Source organism: Phaenicophaeus curvirostris, chromosome 7 (assembly GCF_032191515.1).
Source record: "Phaenicophaeus curvirostris isolate KB17595 chromosome 7, BPBGC_Pcur_1.0, whole genome shotgun sequence".
Lineage (NCBI taxonomy): Eukaryota > Metazoa > Chordata > Aves > Cuculiformes > Cuculidae > Phaenicophaeus > Phaenicophaeus curvirostris.
Genome location: NC_091398.1, coordinates 24,123,405 through 24,129,508, shown reverse-complemented (window position 1 = coordinate 24,129,508; position 6,104 = coordinate 24,123,405). Strand labels below are relative to the sequence as shown.

Genomic DNA, 6,104 nt, shown 5'->3' with positions numbered 1-6,104 from the left:
ATTCTTTTACTGAATCGACGACACGTTCTTTGGTTCCTCTGCCACTCCCTGCCCGGTTTTCGGGGCAGAGGTGCCTGAGCCGCGGACAAAGCAAACCCACAGCGCTTCTCATCGAGGCTGTGCAAGCCCTTCAGCTCAGCACGTGTCTCACAGGCCCCGCAGCCCTTTCAAGGTCTCTGCTCCCCGAAAGCTCCACGTTAACTCTAGCAGCCACGGATTCGTTAGCGAGGACAACGCGAGGGCGACCACCGCTCGGCCTCAGGGCGGCCTCAGGGCGGCCTCAGAGTCCCGCTGACGCCCCGGGCCCTTGGCGCCCTCAGCGCCTTCCGCTCTCGCGCCGCCTCAGAGAGGCCGAGGCGCGAGGCGGCTGGGGGGGGGAGACGGGGAGGGTTTAACAGCCGGAACAGGGCGCGCGCCTAGCGCGCCTTCCCCTGGCTTCGACGGCACGCGCCGCCGCTCCCCCTCCTCCTCCTCGCGGTCTCCCGGGCTGCGGGACCGGAAGTCCCCGCCGCGCGCCCTCTGAACCGGGAAGCGGTTGCGGCGGCCTGGGCGGCCTGCGTTTGAATGAAATCCGGCTGATTCACGGCGGCCGCGGACCGGGGCGGGCTCCGCGCGGAGGTGAGGGCCCGGCGGGGCCAGCGCGGCCTGGGGGCGGCGGCGGGAGCGGGACGGCGGGGCCCGAGCCTGGGCAGGGCGGAGGGCGCCGCTCCGGTCGCCCCGGCGGGCGCCGTCGGCCCGTGTTTGTGCCCGGGGAAAGTTTGAGCGCTTTGGGAAGGCGGCGGGGCCTCGCGGGCCCGGGGCGGCCCTGCCTCCTTCCCGACCCCTTCCCGGCGGGTCCCGTCCCGGGGGGCCGCGGGCTGAAAGGCGGCTGCCGGGGGAGGCCCCGCGGCCGGAGCCGGGCGGGAAGCGAGGCCTGGCCCCCGCGGGGGGGCCGCGTCGGGAAAGATGAAGCGGAATTAAGTAGAAAAAAGGGAGGTAATTAAAGTTGTCGGTGCTTTTTGTAGTATGTATCAGACTGAAACGTGATTTTTCAGAACAGATTTATGCGACACAGTCGGATACTTGTAAAGTGCTGCCCGATCCGAGCGGTGCTGATGTCAGCTCCCCGGCAGTGCGTGTTTCCGGTCGCTGGAAAACCAGAAAAACAACAGGGACCGACACCGGCTTTCTAAAAAAAAAAGTTTTATGCAAGTGTATTTGCAAGCTGTTTGTAGCTGAGAAGGTGGGACCAGGCAAGTGGAAAAGTCTGGCGGGTTAGTATTGCTTTTAAAGCTTCTGGAATGGTTGGACTCCATGATCCGGTGGGTCTCTTCCAACCTGGTGATTCTATGATTCTCCTTGTGAGTCTAGAGTGCACAGTGTGCCTCGCATATAGGGAGTACACTTGGAAGAAGATTCTGCTGAGAAGAGCCCTCTTTGTGAGGTTGTGTTATGGAAACAAGGAAGAGATTTGTGTTTGTGAAGAAACCCATAAATTGGATTGTGAATTAATTGCTTCTGAAATCACTTAGCGTGAATTTGAGCAGCTAGGTTTTGCCCATGGCTTAATGGGAAATCTGTGTTCCATCAGTTGGTGTAATGTGCAATATTGAGGTTCTTAATTTGATATCTGTGTTAGGGAAATGGAGAAGTTAGACTATAATTCAAACTTAACATTAAATAATACCAAAATATAAATTAGTTTGTAAATTTTCTCAGAAGTGATTCAGTACTGGCAGCATTATGGACTGTATACTAGCAGTAGCTACAACTATCTCCTAACATCTAGGATGATGGGACAGGATGGGCAGTTAGGATACCTTGAATTATTCAGAAACCCATGTGATGAATACTTGATAGAGTTAGGGGTGGGGACTGTTCCAGAGCAGTGGTGTGTCTACCCTCCCTTGTGCAGATTCCAGAGAAGTTCATTACTTTATATATGACATATAATTAAAATTTATATTGTGGGTTTCTGTGGTGGTATGATTTGAAAATTGAATCTTCCCTCGCCTATAAGTTTGCTGTGGGATGTACTTAATTAAGTATCTTTTGAAAAGTCTGCTTTGGTCTGGTTTAGTTCAGTAACTCTAGCTCAGCAATGAATACAGTAGCATTAAATTTGCTGTGTGTCTGGAGATCAGTAAGCAGAGTCAGAGAAGGTCACCTTCCTACCTTCTAGTGCAGCTCAGGTCTGTGCAGTCCAGAAACCAAGGTTTAGAGCATGTTCTGGAAGTAAAATAGTCATGTGGTTCTGGAATTGCACTACTGAGATTGCGTTCAGTCATGGCGTAGTTAATCTTTAGCTTTAATGAACAGATAACAGAATTAATGGTAATTATTTTTTCCTGTTTTCATTCAAAATGCATAGGAACATAACCTCCCCCTCCCAACTGTCACATGTGAAGTCTCTGTTCTGGTTCAAGTTTCTTTCATTCAGTGTTTGGCAAGTCTACCTGCAATGAATTTTTGTTCTTTCCCTGGTAAAATAATATTTATCTGCAAGATGCAGTTCCTCAGCTAATTTACCTTTATAGCCATTTATCATCCCCACAGAAGTTGAAATTGTTATCACGGCAGCAAAAACCTTAAACCACTTTTTTTAGTTGCTGTTAATAAAATTGTTAATCCGTCTGCTATGTGGAACTTCTCAACGGGAGATCTTGAAGTGCTTATATAGAGCTTAGTGTGTAGTCTCAGGTGGAGAAACTGAGTTATCAAAGGTGAGAAGTTATTTGCATGGAATCACTCAGTGTACAAATTGCAAAGTGTGAAATAAATTGCTGTCACCTGAGTCTAACCTCTACTCTCTCCACTAATAGGGCAGTTTAGTAGCCAGTGTTTTGTCTTCTATGTATTTTGATGCTAATTTTTTTTTTTTGACTACCTCAAAAGTTGTCAGCCTGGGAGAACCCTCTTTCCTTGAGAGATTGCATCACCGAGTGTTAATGCTAGATAAAAATATTGCATTATAGTGTGAAACTGGTGGGTCTCATGCAAAGAGATACAGTAATTTAAGACTGTTCCAAATCATTTTCAAAATACGTGCTGAAACATGCCAAGTATAAATGTAGTAGCTATTGCTTTATACCTGTATATATATATATTTACATTTGTGCATAATGCATTTATACAATTGCATCCTTATGGTACCTAAAGAAAATTGTTTTCATTATGAACAGTCAGAATTTAAGTCAGCATTTAAGTGACTTCAAAGTTGTAATCAGCAACTAATGGTGAGCTAGAGCTCTTCAAATGGACAATTCTTGCCAATTATTACTGTTACTGAAAAGTAGTATTATGAACAAATATTAGGCATGGGTTTGTAAAAATTTCTGGGTTTGGGTCAGTTTTGAGATGCTCTGTGTATGCTTCTAGTGCATTATTATTAAGCACAGACTTTTCCCTTTTGAGGCCAGGACAGTTAAAAGAAAATTGCATTAAATGGAGGTTTGGGGGGTTTTTTTAAATACCATCTTATGACCAAGGTCTTCCAGCTGAGGTGTTTCAATCCTGGGCATGCACGAGCAGAGAAGCTACTTAACTTCTTTTTTCTTTGTAAAGCCATGATGACCACATTGGTCTCAATGGTGAGAGCATGCCACCCAAATCCTGCAGTGCACTAACATGCAAGATTATTACGATTATAACTGGCCTTCTTCAATTTTCTGATATGGAACTGTTTGATATGTTCACTCACACCCTCAAAGCTTTACTTTAAATAGAGATGGTTAATTCTTCCTTGTTGACAGGAAGAAATATTATCAAAATACTTTTTGCTGACTTTGGGAGGGAAGGAGGTGAGATTTACTGTGAACTCTTGGTTTACTTTTCGGTGTTTTTCTGTATATCTGTAAATCTGTGTGTGTGTAGGGGAAAATGAGCAGGCAAGTGTGTAGTCATAACTCACCTTTGGCGCTTTACAACAGCGAGGGGGGAAAATTCTCAGCTATAGGTTACTATGTTGTGTGCCTTCACCAGGGAGCAAACCATGCTCACAGAGATCTGTTTCTTTAATATCCTTGTAGGAATTGAGGAAAAGAATGCAAGACCCCTGGCTGGCTGGTTGCAATTCTGCTTGTGAAGTGGCTGCAGTTTTGTTACGGCCTGTGCTGATGCCACTGCTCAGCTGATTTCTGCCTGATCGTTTCATTGTGCAAAACTGGCAGAAATGCAGGAACTTTTCATTTGGCTTATTAGTGGAATTCCACCTTCAGCACTGAGAAACTCCAGTTCTTTCTCCTCGAACAATCTTCCCTTGCTCTTGTACTTCTTTGAGATCGGATTCATAATGGTCTTTAAGTGATCTCAGTTACTAAAAACCCAAAACCGAAGCAAAACCAAAACCCCAACCCCAAAGGCATTCTTTGGGTAGCTTTAACTTAAAGAATGATTTGGCATAAATTTCTCCGGGAGTCTAGGTTAGCTCAGCTCTTCCAAGATCCCTTTTTCTGTTATGCCAAGACAACTGTTCCTGGGACACAGTGTGAATCCTCTCAGAGAAGTGAACGGGGTTAAAACCAATGTTTTTTGTTAGCCTATCAGTTTACTGCGAGGCTGCACAAAAGGCTGTCCAGGCAGTACTGAGAAAGCAGAATCAGGTTGGTAAGCAGCAGCTTCCCCACTGCTCCATGTGTTAATGTTGACATGGAAAAAAATGTCTATCAAATCACGGCCACAGATCTGTTTTAAAACAGTGCACTACGTGTGGCTGAGTGGATGCAATCAGTGAGTACTGTTCTTTCTGAGGAAGATGACATAACTTTTAACTCCTAAACTGCCTGTGAAGCAGCCTACCTCAACCTGTATCCAGGCAAACCCAAAGGCTTCCCTGACTTTCCCAACCCCTCCAACTGCATTTGCAGAAGTAAATAAGAAAGTTCTTTGTACCTGCAGACTGCTTGTTGCCTATGTGCTTAGACTGTCTTAGCTAAAGCAAAAATGTTCTAAAACAGTAATAAAGGACCATTTCAGTTTTTAGAAGCATTTAAAATTGTTTATTAGCTTTAAATTGGTTAAATGGGTTATTAAAATGCTCTTCCATTTAGTTTTGAGAAACTTGGAACCTTTTTTGAGCATTATGAATACTCGGGCAAGATATGGCATGTACTGTTTCCAGGAATTATATATTACAAGCCGAAAAAAAAAGGCATTCTTTGGGTTATTCTTAAGCGATGCTTTGTCCTTTTGTAGATGCTACTGTTTCTAACTTTTACTGGTTTTCTGCCCTTCTCTCTATTGCCTTCTGCAGGAAAAAGGCTTACTGGCATCAACTTTGTAGTCAGAAAGTGGGAGCTGCTGCTGAATTTGTTCCGTGGTCACCTCCTGCTGAGCACCAGGTCAGAAATGCATATTTGCCTTATTTATAAATGTTAAAGTTTATCTTAATTAAGGTCTTAACATTTGCCTCAAGCTGTTTTAAGGTTTACAAAAGCATTATTTCATAAACAGAATTTATGACTGAAGTAATATTTAGGCAAAATGGGTTAAAAAAATTAAAATTGGTTTCAGTGTGGATTGCTGACCTAAATTCTTCAGATGTTAATACAGAGTAAACAAATACGTTTAGGTCTAAATATACTATAACCTCCTAAAACAACTTCAGTTACAAATAAGAAAGTGAAGTACTAGTTGCCAAACAAAACTCTAACCAGAGTCAAGCCATGGAGCTAGCAAAATAATATACAGCGTGTCTAGAACTGGCTTGTGGTTTTCTTGGTGCTACTGTCTTGAGAATCTGAACATCTTCAATTCAGCTGGCTACTCTGTGATAGTTAGGTGGGAACATTACATTGCTTCAGATCTGTAAAACAATGAGATTTTCTTGTTCCAAAACCTGTAAAATTATGCTGATAAATAATCATTTTGGATAGCTAAATAATCTAACCCAAACTGTACTTCTATAAATGACGTACTATTCCATTTGATCAAAAACGAGAATAAATTATGTAAATAAAATGGTAACAAACTAGAAATAACTATTGGGTTTTTGCTTGCTAAAGTGAAATGTAAGTAGGTAAAAGATTTGTTATTAGATATATTTTCTTAAGTGTACATAGGTAACACACATCTCATCAGCTTTTGAAAGTTGCTGCAGTTGTAGGAAAGACCAGTTCTATGGTTAC

General features: G+C 43.8%; 1 protein-coding gene across 1 annotated transcript in view; it reads left to right on the top strand.

Annotated features, from left to right (window-relative positions):
• The first annotated feature begins 396 nt into the window (after positions 1-396).
• The window catches only part of PSMD14 (proteasome 26S subunit, non-ATPase 14), a 47,289-nt gene continuing 41,581 nt past the window's right edge, over positions 397-6,104 (top strand). The window contains exons 1-2 of the mRNA XM_069861236.1: positions 397-618; positions 5,231-5,318. The gene's annotated coding sequence lies outside the window, so the exon portion shown is untranslated. The remainder of the gene's footprint in view (positions 619-5,230; positions 5,319-6,104) is intronic.